Consider the following 12,432-nt stretch of genomic DNA (forward strand, 5'->3'; position numbering starts at 1 on the left):
TTCTTTTCTGATCATTTTCTTCCCTCTTGTTGCTGCTCTGATAAAGTATATTTTTGCCCACCACACATTTTTCCCTTTCTTTGGTGATCTTCAAGTACTTGGATAATCTTCAGTATTCAACATAGTTCCTTGAATAATGTTCCTTTTCACATAGAACTGTGCATTTATTGGTGTAGGAAACTTATGTCATGAAAATTCTTCATTATTTCACTACTTCAGATCAGCAACTCATCTGTAACTTGTAAAGTCTTAGAGAGTAGCCTGGAACACTGATTAGTTATTCAACTAACTCAAGGTTATATCCCTATTGTGTGTCAGTCAGGACTTGAAACCAGTTTTCTTAATTCCAAGCTGTTTTGTTGTTTTTGTTCATTATACCTCACTGCTTCTCCTCCTTCCACTACCATTACCTTTACCCCCAGAGATTAGGGAATTACCCAGCATCAAGTAATGCTATTGTTGCCATCTTTCGAATAAAATAAATGTTGGTTGATCAATTTTTGCTGGGATCAACTGAAAAGTTTCCTTTGGCTTCTTTTTCTTAGCTTCTCAGATAGAATTAAGCAAATTCAACAGTTTCCCAGGCTTGTCTTTAATGCTTTCAATTATCATATCACCTTAAACCTACTCTTTGTAGTTGGAGCCTCATTTTGTGTGTGTGCCCATGTACACACACACACATACACACACACACACATATTATTTGCAAACACCACAACTATTTAGAGATTCCCTAACCAATTTGAAGAAGTATTTGAGGGAGTATGCCAAAAGACTGCTCCAAGTTAGTATTTGTTTCAATTAATTATTATTATTATTTTTTTTTTTTTGAAAATGACCTTTTTTTTTTTTTTTTTTTTTTTTTTTTTTTTTTTTTTTTTTTTGGTAAAATCTGTTTAGTAATGTTAATGGTGAGAAAGGAGGGTGTTGGCTTATCAGGTACACTCAAATTATACCTTCCACTCTATTAAGCCCCTGTTTAAATGCACCTAGGCTAATGGTACACTGAAAAATGAACTATCAGGTATTTGGAGAAGTAATTCTTGTTTGTTATTGATCATTGGGAGACAGGGATAATATATCTCTTTCCTTTTCCTTAAAGTAACAGAAATTGTACAGAATTTCACTACCTGCTTCTGAAAATATGAGTGCTAGCTTAGTACTTGAATGCTTTTGGAGATGAAAAATTACTTGGCTGCTTCTGACAGGTCATGATGACAGTGCTGTAGAACTCAGGATCTATGTCCATGATGTAGTGGACTGATTGGTCACTGAGTAGGAAGAACTTAGTAAATCTTTAAAAATGGATTAATTTTCTTTCTGTCTTTTATTTCATTTATCCAGCTAACATGACATAGGGTTTAAATTTTTTCTCTGAGTGACCGCCTATATTATTCTGGATTAGTAACTCAAAATTTCTGGGTTTCAGTTTCTGTATATATATATATATATATATATATATATATATATATATATGTATATAGTTAAATTAAAGTCTATGATTATATGAATTCTGCAGTTTCCCATGAGAAACAGAGACAAATTTGATCTCAGATTTTCCTGGTTCGAAGTCTAACATAATATTATAATATCTATCCATCCATCTATCTATCTATCTATCTATCTATCTATCTATCTATCTATCTATCTATCTAATATATTTATCTATCTATCTATTTATCTATCTATCTACCTACCTACCTACCTACCTACCTACCTACCTACCTACCTACCTATCTATCTGGCTATCATAGTGGGATGATGCAATAGAGAGAGTTCTGCACCTGGAGTCACGAAGACTCTTCTTAGTGAGTTCAAATCTAGCGTCAGACACTCACTAATATGAGTGTCTACATAACTCTGGACAAGTCATTAACTCTGTTTGCCTCAGTTCCTCATCTGTTAATTGGAGAAGGAAATGACAACCACTCTGATATCTTTGCCAAGAAAACTCCAAATGGAGTCAGGAAGAATTGAATTTGACTGAAACAAATTATATATACACACATATATAAATTATATATTTATATATACATATATATCATCTATTTCTAATATACTTACATATATAAATGTGCATGTGAATATATATACATTTATGTGTATATGTATATATGCAAATAAATCTATGATATATGCATAATGTTGTATATTTGTCTGAATATATACATACGTATACAGATTATACATGTATGGATATATTTATAAAAATGATAGAGATAGAAATATAATAGCCTTGATTGTTCTCTTTTTTCCTACAGCTAGTAGAATTTGAATGGACAGGAAATTAGTATGGGATTGAGGTCGTAGAAAAGGAAAGAGGTTGCAATCCAGGCCTATCATTGACTTTCTCCTTATCCAATGACTTGGAGGTGGTCAATTAAAGTAATACAAAAGATTAAATGGAATAATTTGTATGCCTAAGGACTTCTAGATCACTCTAGACATGAAAAAACTAAAATAATATTGCTGTATCTATTTCCCTGTCTGCAAATAATTCTCAAAACCATGAAAGAAAGAAAGAAAAAAAGGAACAAAAAGGAAGGAAAGAATAAAGGAAGGAAAGGAGGAAAGGAAGGAAGAAGGGAGAAAGAGAGAGGGACAAAAAAGAAAGGAAAGAAAAAATTGTCAGAGAATACTCAATAGACTTGTAGTCTCAGTGAGAAGAATGTGTGGATTGGACAAATGCTTAGAGATTAAACCTTGAAAAAAGAATGACTCAGCAATCCATCTTGAATGGATCTACAGGGTGCTGGAAATGTTGCTCAGTCTCTATGTCTATTTAAATTAAAAAGCTGCTGCTGAGTTAGTTCATCTCTGAGCCCTTGTCTGAGTCTGGGAGGCAATCCAGGACCTAGGCCAATATACCCACAGGGCATCTTCCAACTGGCAGGGTACAGGACAGAAGAAAGATAATTTGACTTGATTATAGAGAAGTAACAAAGAAGATTTTATCTCAAATTTATTTTTTCCATGCTATATTTTCTCATGAAGCACTGGGAAGAAAATATATATTTTTCCCAACTTCTAATACACAGGCTCCTATTGCTTTTAGGAATTAACCTTTAACATACTGATCAACCAAGTTTTTATTTTCTTTGAAGCATATATTCAATTTTTTTTCCATGTGCAAAGAAACATTCAATGATATACATGGGGTTGTATAACTATCTCAGAGTCCCCCCCTCCAATTAAATTCAAGTAGAAGTCTCGTGGTGAATATTTAATAATTAGGTTCCTGGAACATGACATAATATTTTATGTTAATTGCATTATTAACATTTTCTCCATCATTTTCTTAAGTCTGGACAATCATTGGAACAACATATCAAGTCCTAATTTGAATCATTTGATATTTCTGAGGAGAAAATACACTGAAAATTTAAAAATTGGCTTTAGTGAGCTAGTAGGAATTGACTTTTCCACATCTCTGTTTCAACTCTAGATGAGTCCAATAAGTTCTTGGTCATTTATGGAGGAATGCTAATTATTTTGATAAGAATAATGAATTTGTCAATATAATTTTGATTTAGAAGAACAGGTGATATTTGTTTGACCATATTTGAACTTGATTTATATCATTCTCTTCTTTTTCAGAGAAAACAGTAGTGATAATTAATTTAACAGTCATTTTTTTCAATGTTTTTCAATGTCTCTGGCAGAGGGAAGATTTGATGGTGGCCCCTTGAAATTATTTTTATTTGTCTTTGTTTAATTTGAGAAAGCTAAGTTTTGCAATGGATAGAATACTAAGCCCAGAGTCAGAAAGAGTCACTTGCTAGTAGTGTGATCTTAAGTAAGTTATGCAACCTCTCTGCCTCAGTTTCCTCATCTGTAAAATGAGAATAATAATAATACTGATCTTTTAGGTAGCAAGGTATCTTGAGGATCAAATGTGGTAATATTTGTTAAGTGCTCAGTATAATATCTTGGCACAATAGTTGCTATATAAATATAATATTAATAATTATTATTAATATGAATTATTATTATACCCATAGAATTAAATTTATTCTTGAAGGATTAAAACACAATAAAATTTTATAAAGCTGTCAAAACCAGAAAGAAAAAAAGATGATAATAAATTTGAAGAAAGTATTAATATCATTTTGGTGAAGCGGTCAAAAAGGTGTAGTTAACATGAAGTCAGTTCTTATCATCAAAATAATTAAACTTGAAATAAAAGCAGGATATCTTTTGTTCTAATTTCAAGCAATAAACAAAACTCCAAGAATTTAGGTTAGTCTATTAATGTTATTTGTTAATATTTCCATAACATTTTGTTCCTGAATACTTTAAATACCCAGGAATTTTCTTTGGTTGACAATTTTAAATTTGTCCTATCTCTTTCAGGAATATAGTTATTTGCATAATGTGTTCTCTGTCAGATTGTGAGTTTCTTGAGAACAGGGACTCTTTTCCTCTGTTTTATTTTGACTTTTGCCTTTTTTCAGATGGCTTATCTGATAATAGGTGCTCAATAAATATTTCTTGACGAACTATTCTAAATTAAAATCAAGTAAAATATTTATTTTCCATTTTCCCTTAAAAGAGCAAGTTATAGCATGAAAATTATTACATTTTTATCAGCTAAGTCTTGCCTGCTTCCTAAACCTAGAGAGATTTTTTTTTATTTCTACTTCCATGATAAAGGGAAATGAGCTAGTTATTAAATTGATATGTAGCTGAAATTTTCTGTGTCTTCAGAGTTCACAGTAATTTTGATATTTTCCTTTCTTAATACTTGCCTCCCATTTTCTTTTCTTCCAAAATAATGAAAAGAGAGAGGGATGACCTTTCTTATGTAATTGATTTAGTTGTTTTTATATAACTGATTTAATTAGAGAGATTATAGTGGAACAAACACTAAGTTAGGAGCCTGAAGTCAAGGGTTCAGGTGACCTTATTATTCATTATACCATAGATTCATGTAGCTGTTATTAATTTCAAAGCATTTTCTTCTCTACAAATCCTTGAGGAAATATTGTGATACTAGCATTTCATATGTATATTGCCGTTCGTACAGTCCTAGTAATGAAGAGAATATTTGCCAATCAAAAATTAGTTAGGTTTAGTGAGGTGCTTTACCAGGTTGTATGAATTTGTTCATGAAGTGATATATTTTTTCATTCACCACAACTTTTCAAAATTCTAGTGGGTTAAAATCCTGATCAGTAGAAGAGTGCTTCCCCAGTGTTGCTTATTTTTAAATTCATAGTCCTTTAAAATTTATTTTTAACTGTTCTTAGCTTCAGTTTCTCTAGTTATAAAAGGACATTCACAATTCTTGTCATGTGTAGCTCACAATATTCTTTTTTGAGGTTCCATTGATTGTGGATTACTTTTGAAAGTTTAAAGTATTATTTATTATCATTATTTTTATTATACTAAAACTGCAGAGAATATCTGATATTAAAGATAATGGAACATTCATTCCTTCTTTGATTTAAGCACATGTAATTATGGTAATGATTTTATCACATTGGTTAGTTGTACAATCCCATGTGTTTTTGGTTTAGTACCGCTCCTGGACTCAGAATGTTTTGAGTTCTAATTCCAGCTATTAATTGGGCATGTGGTACTCTGGGAAAGATAGCTGACCTGTTTCTATAGCAGTATAATGAGAAAATTACTGCCCTCTCAAGAGAGGTTCTGAAGAAGAGAGAATTATAAAGTGCTTTGCAACACTCTGAGCATTAGACGTGCTAAGTATTATTCTAAATCCTTGAAAATCTCCTGGCATGGGAAGCATCCATTTGCAGAAAACTTTATACAGAGTCTAACCAGGAAATGCTTTGAGATTTACGTTAGTCTCTGAAAACATCTGGACATGCAAAAGAGCAGATCAACTCCAAGTGCTCCCATACTGCAAAATGTTGTGACAGAAGATGACCACATGCCCATAAATGAGGGGATTAAACTCTCTATGCCATATTTTCCAGATGGTTTCAGTCTCATTCTGTAATACCTGTAACTTGTCCAATCTAAATCCCTGCCTGTTCATTTCAGAGAGCCTCCAAATTGGGTCATTACTGAACAACATAGGTAACAATATCACTACCTTCAGATGGGTCTATATCATCTACACAGACATAAGAATTACTGGTGGCCCTGCAGGCTAACACAACTATGGTTACTTCAGGCTGACTTGTAAGTGTTTGGAAAATAAAATCAAGACTTAGGCAAACCAATATTTCATTTGTCAGTATCTCAACAGCCCAAGGCAGAGCTGTGTTTTTCCAGAAAAAAAAAAAAAAGCCATTGGAAGTGTTTGTTTCAATCACATTTGTTTTCTTGACAGTTAAGGTGGTGTAACTTCCCCCAGGCCAGCTGCAGCTTGCTATCCCTCAGGGTCAGTTTTCTTCATGCTGAATTCTCAATGGTTAATTAATGGCTTAAATGTTTTCCAAATGTAGTTTTTATTTTCTATTTGGGAAAATATGGTGGCATTAGAATAACTGGCTGGAAAGCATCCTTCTACTGACTATGCAAAATAAGATGTGATTCCCAGACTCCTTTAGTCTAAGTTTGGTACTTGTATTGTCAGCAAAATTATACCTATAGAAGATCATTGGAACTTTTATCCTAGGGAGAAAAATGTGGAAGTCACAGAAGGTATAGATCTCAGCATATGATTTTTATCCCTTCTTGGTCCCACACTTGGAAGCAATGGTAACGGGCTTCCCCTGGGATACTTCCAAACATTTTGGGATTCTTCCAAACATTTTGGGATTCTATAGCAGTCCTCTTCTCCCTGAATCCCACTGCAAATGACTCTGCTACCTCACACACAATTGCCTCATTAAAAAAAATAAATTCAGTTAGGGCTTTTGGGAGGGGGACAGTCCTGATGATATAGATGTATACTTATCATATTTTTCATATTCTCCAATATATACCCTCAGATTCCTATAAAATATGTTCTGCAGATGAGAGTTATATTTATTTAGCATTCTGAGAAATGGCATTCTGATAACAATAACATTCAATAACCTTTTCTTTGGTCATGATGTGGAGAAACTATAATTATCAACCAATATATGTTCTGTGCTTCAGACCCCTAAAAATGGTCACCCAAACTCTAGTATTACTATTTCAATGTAAGGCATTAATAATTGGATCTAACTTTGGAGAAAGGGTAATGCTTCATCACAAAACAAAGTGTTAGCTTTGATATCTTTTTGTGCAGTTGCTGGAACATTCTTAGTGGCTGCTTTTCATCTAAAGAGATACTGGCAGGTTTGCCCTTTTTTCTTGTGAAATATCTGCTCTTCTGGGAAAGCTATACCAACATATATTGAGAATTTTTATGTCTTATTAAAGGTTGTTCACTGATATTTGTGGTTTCTGGAGTACATCCTGAATTATTATGAGGAAGATTCTAAATTTATTTAGGGGACAGATTATACTCTAAAGAGAGTCCTTCATGATCAGAAGGATTATAGTGTTAGGGCAAGCAAACTCATTTTAGACAAAATCTACCACTATCCTTTTTTGTCATAGCTCCAAAGACTGAGGCTATTCCTTCAATTATTCCAGGGAGAAGAGAAACTAAAGGGCACTTCAGAAGTCCCTCCAACTATTTCAAAAGTTATCCTGTAGAAGGGAGATTAAATTTGTATTACATAGCCATAGAGGACATAATTAAAAACAATTAATTAAGAGACGATGTAGAGAGTGTCCTAGATCTGAAAATCTAATTTTAGCAATGTCTAAAGGTTGTTTCTATTCCAAAGTATAGTATTGGATAGATGGTTATTTAGTAAATTTTACCACAATGCCCCTAAAATGTGAGATAAAAACACAATTCATAACTGTACCTAATTGAAGTTTTCTCAGAGAGGAATGGCAGTTAATCTAGTATATATTTTTTGTATTGTGTATTTCAAAGTTCCCCATATTTGGACAGATTTTCAGTATTCTTTATAAGGTCTTTCCTGAATCCCCAGTGGCTAATTCCTGCCACTCTGGCACCTCTCATCTATTCTATTTAAATTTCATATGTACCTTGTTATTTTATGTTGTGTTATCTTGTATATATTTTACTATTTTGTTATATTGTCTTTTAATGTATCTTATTATTTTATGTTACATCCTGTTTTACCTTGTATATTATTTATTATATTATGTATTTATTATTTCTTCCATTTGAATTTAAACTTATTGGTTAAGGGATTGTGTGAATTTTTTTAAGAAAAGCATTTCTTTGTATGCATGGGGTTTGGTGTAGCTACTGGCACATAGTGAGCATTTAATTAATGATTTTAAATTTATTGATCACTTTAAAGAGCTGTTGAAAAGAGCAAATGAGATATTTATTAAGTTCCACAAGAATTTAGATGTTGTTATTATCTCCTTCCTCAGAAACCTTCAATGTTAGAAGTCATTATTACTTATCAAAATTCTCAATGGGGCTTCAATTTACTTTTCTCACCTTGTAGCTTCTGTTCCTGTTCATGTACCCTGCAATCCAACTAAACTTCAAATACTTACTAGCTATTCTTCAAATATATTCCATGCATTTCCATTCCTATCCCTTTCCTATGCTTTTTTTTTCAAGCCAGAATATATTTCCACTATTTTCTGCCTTTCTGAATCCTACCTTGAATCCTACTCTGTTTTAAGGCCAAGACTTCCCTGCTTTGTGTTGGGAGAAATTTCTTGATTTCTCCTAGGAAGAAACTGTTCCTTCCCTGAACACTCAGCACACTTTGTTCCTTCTCTGAACATTCATTACATTTTGTTCCTTCTCTGAACAATCATCTCACTTTTTTCTTACTCTGAGCACTCATTATACTTTCAAGAGACCTATTACATTCTACATTATATCAAATGAGTTAAAGTAGTGTAAACTTTTTTTTAAACTGTTAAATGCTAACTAAATGTTAGCCTGTGTATCCATCTCTATTTATCTATCCATCTATCTGCACAAATTATTTTCCACACTGGATTGAATCTTGAGATAAGAAATCAGATATTGTTTCATCATTTATTTTCTATTGCACCCAGAAAAGTCCCTTTCAGAAAGCAGATTATAGATGTTGGTTTAATTAATTTCTGTTCTGTTAGAAACAACAATATATTTGTTCAATACCGATTAAGTGTCCAGTATTGTTAGGCATTTTATTACACAAAAATAAGTATTAGAACATGGGCTCTGGTCTCACATTTATAATGAATAAGATATAAATACAGAAACATATGAGCAATTATTATCATAGTACAGAACTTGCTAGATGAGTTAAAAAGTCCTGATTTCATTGTTTTTGTTTAGTAGTTTCAGTGCTGCCTTACTTCATGATTCAATTTAGGGTTTTCTTGGCAAGGTTATTGGAAAGGCTTCTCATTTCATATTACTCATTTCAATCAATCAGGGGTTAAATGACTTCCCCTTGGTCACATAGCTAGGCTGGATTTGAACTCAGTTCTTCCTGACTCCAAGCACAGTGTTCAAATCTTACTTCTGATTTTTATTAGCTATGTGACCAAGGGAATTATTTAGACCATCTGAGCATCAATTTCTTCATCAATGAAATGGGGACAATAAATAAATGTAGTACCTGCTTCATGGCATTCTCTGTGGAACTCAAATGAAATTAAGGAGTATTTTTCAAACATAAAAGCACTATGGAATGTCAGTTATTAAGTGGAACTTAAAATTACTACTTATGGCTCAATATAACGAGTGGCCACAAAGCAGGGAATAATAAATGCAAAATTCCTCATCCAGACAACTAGTGCTCAGATTTCAGAAAGAAAAAAAAAAGCCATACTATAGAAAATTGGGAAAATATTAATGGAAGATCAAAAATTGGTACATGAGGATGGGTAAAATTGAGAAGGGTAGAGAGAAAGGTAAAGGTCATTCTGGGGAGACTAAAATCAGTAGTTTGAGCAAAGTGCTGAAGTAGAAAGTTTACAAAGATGTTGGCTGGCGCAGAAGCCCAGAAAAGATGAATAATCAGAAATATAACTGGAAAGAGAGTTTGGAGCAGACTGCGAATAGGCCTAGTTAGGCCAGCTAGGTGGAACAGTGGACAGAAAACTGAGCCTCAAGTCAGGAAGACCTGATAGTCAGGCCAGGTGGGTAGTAGCAATGTTTCTTTGGGCTTGTCACTCAATCTGTTTGCCTTAGTCTTTTCATTTATAAAATGGAGATAATAACCAGAGTTATTTCCCAGGGGTGTTGTGAGGACCAAATCATATAATAATTGTAGGATGTTTATAACGGTTCTTGGTGCATAGTAAATGCTATTTTATTGTCTCATTATCAGTCTAAGGAACCATAAAGATCATTCTTTTACCCATGAATATAGTTTCATTGACAAAAAAACCCTCAAAAACCTTTTTTTAAAAAAATGACCTTAAAGTACGTATATTTAAGCGAGAGAGAGGAATAGTCTTTGTTCTTAATATTCATTTGGGGAGGAAAGTGGGGGTAGGAAGTGCAACACAAGTAAATTCAGTCAAAACTAAGCAAATTTTTTTGGGAGAGTGGGCACTTACAACTCTTAAAGAATGTGGTTCTTGAGTTAGCTAAGTTTTGAAGGAAATCCTGAAACCCCAAAAGTCAGGGTGAGGAGAGAGGCTATGGTCATAGTAGAAGGCCTAGACAAAGACATGCAGGCACAAACACATTACCAACAAGAAATATCTAAAAGCAAACAGTACCAATTAATATGTAAGTTATAAAGTGAATAATAGTCTTCTTACAAGCTGACTGATGGGTATTGGCCAAGAATATTGTAATTTAGTTTGAAATAGAGCCCATATCCAATGTCAGTGTGTCCTAGTTAGCAATATATTATGATATAGTGTATGTAATAATTAGAAAGCAATAATGTCTGCTAAATTTTAAAAGTGCATGAGTGTTAACATAATCATAAAGATGAATCTAATTCATAGGAGAGATTCAGGCTGTCTGCTTGGTGGCAAGTTTTTAAGTACTTATAAGGAAATCATTGATCCAATTAAAATAATTTACACTCCTGGGGGCAAAGTGGGAGAGGGAAGAAGTCATCTAGTTTCTATTTTCTTCTACCATGTTTATACCAAATCATTTTTTTTTATGATTGTAATCACCCCAGTCAAAGATTCCAGATACTAGAAAAAGAAAGATTCTTGTGATTTTATAATTCAACACATATGCCAAGTTGTATCTAAAATCAACATAGGGTTGGATTTTGTGCCCTTTAAGTATAAATTTGTAATATTGGCATTTACAAATGAATCTTTAAGGTTAATTAAATAACAATATTGTGTAGGCTGTTAAACTCAGAGGAATGCTTTTCTCTCACTTTTCCCTTTTGAAGTCTTTTTACAATTTCTTTATCCTTTAACCCCAAATATGTCTTCATTGGTTTGTGTGTGGCATGGACCCAACATTTGAGAAGGAAACATTTTTGCATGTAAGCTTAGGAGGCAAGGGGGACATGAAATAAACTCAGAAGCTGTGTATCTTAAGCATAATGCTATCCCTTCTTTGAGAGAGGCAAATGATCAAGTATCATTGAATTTCCTTACTATCCTCATCCATAAAATAAGGAGTAGGCAAGAAGACCTGTATATGCTTTTCCCACCCAATCTATTCCTATCAATTATTATTTTAAAAGTTTCTGTGTCTATATCTCTCTTTCTATTCTAACTGCTACCAACCGTTCTTGTTTCAGGCACTACTCTTGCTCCTATTTCTACTTCTCCTTCCACTTCCACCACCCCATCTTCTAGTAACATGTTCTTAACTGCTTTCTCTATGTCCAGTCTCTTTCCTGATGCAATACATTCAACACATTAATCTTCCTAAAGCATAGCTCTGATTATAGAACCCTTTCAATGCCCTTTCTTTTCTTTTGCTTTCTTTCTTTCTTTTTTTTATCTTTTTTGGCTGAGGCAATTGGGATTAAATGACTTGCCCAGGGTCACACAGCTAGAAGTGTTAAGTGTCTGAGACCAGATTTGAACTCAGGTGCTCCTGACTACAGGGCAGTGCTCTATCCACTGAACCACCTAGTTGTCCCTCAAATACCTTTCAATGGTTCCCTATTGTTCACCAAATAAAGTATTATTTTCTTTACATGATATTAGAGGTCTTATCCAATATGGCTCCAGAGAAACTTCCATTTGACTTCCAACCATTCTTGTATGCATAACCTGTTTTCCAGCCACATAGAATATTTATCCATCTTCCAACATGCCTTAAGCTTTCCTGAACCTTTCCTTTTTTTTTTTTTTTTTTTTGAGGCTGGGGTTAAATGACTTGCCCAGGGTCACACAGCTAGGAAGTGTTAAGTTTCTGAGACAAGATTTGAACTCGGGTTCTCCTGAATTCAAGGCTGGTGCTCTATCCACTGTGCCACCTAGCTGCTCCCTGAACCTTTCCTTGTACCATTTTCTTCACATCAAATATCTTTATGAATTAGGCACCTAAGCATC

The sequence above is a fragment of the Sminthopsis crassicaudata genome, chromosome 3, assembly GCF_048593235.1.
Source record: "Sminthopsis crassicaudata isolate SCR6 chromosome 3, ASM4859323v1, whole genome shotgun sequence".
NCBI lineage: Eukaryota > Metazoa > Chordata > Mammalia > Dasyuromorphia > Dasyuridae > Sminthopsis > Sminthopsis crassicaudata.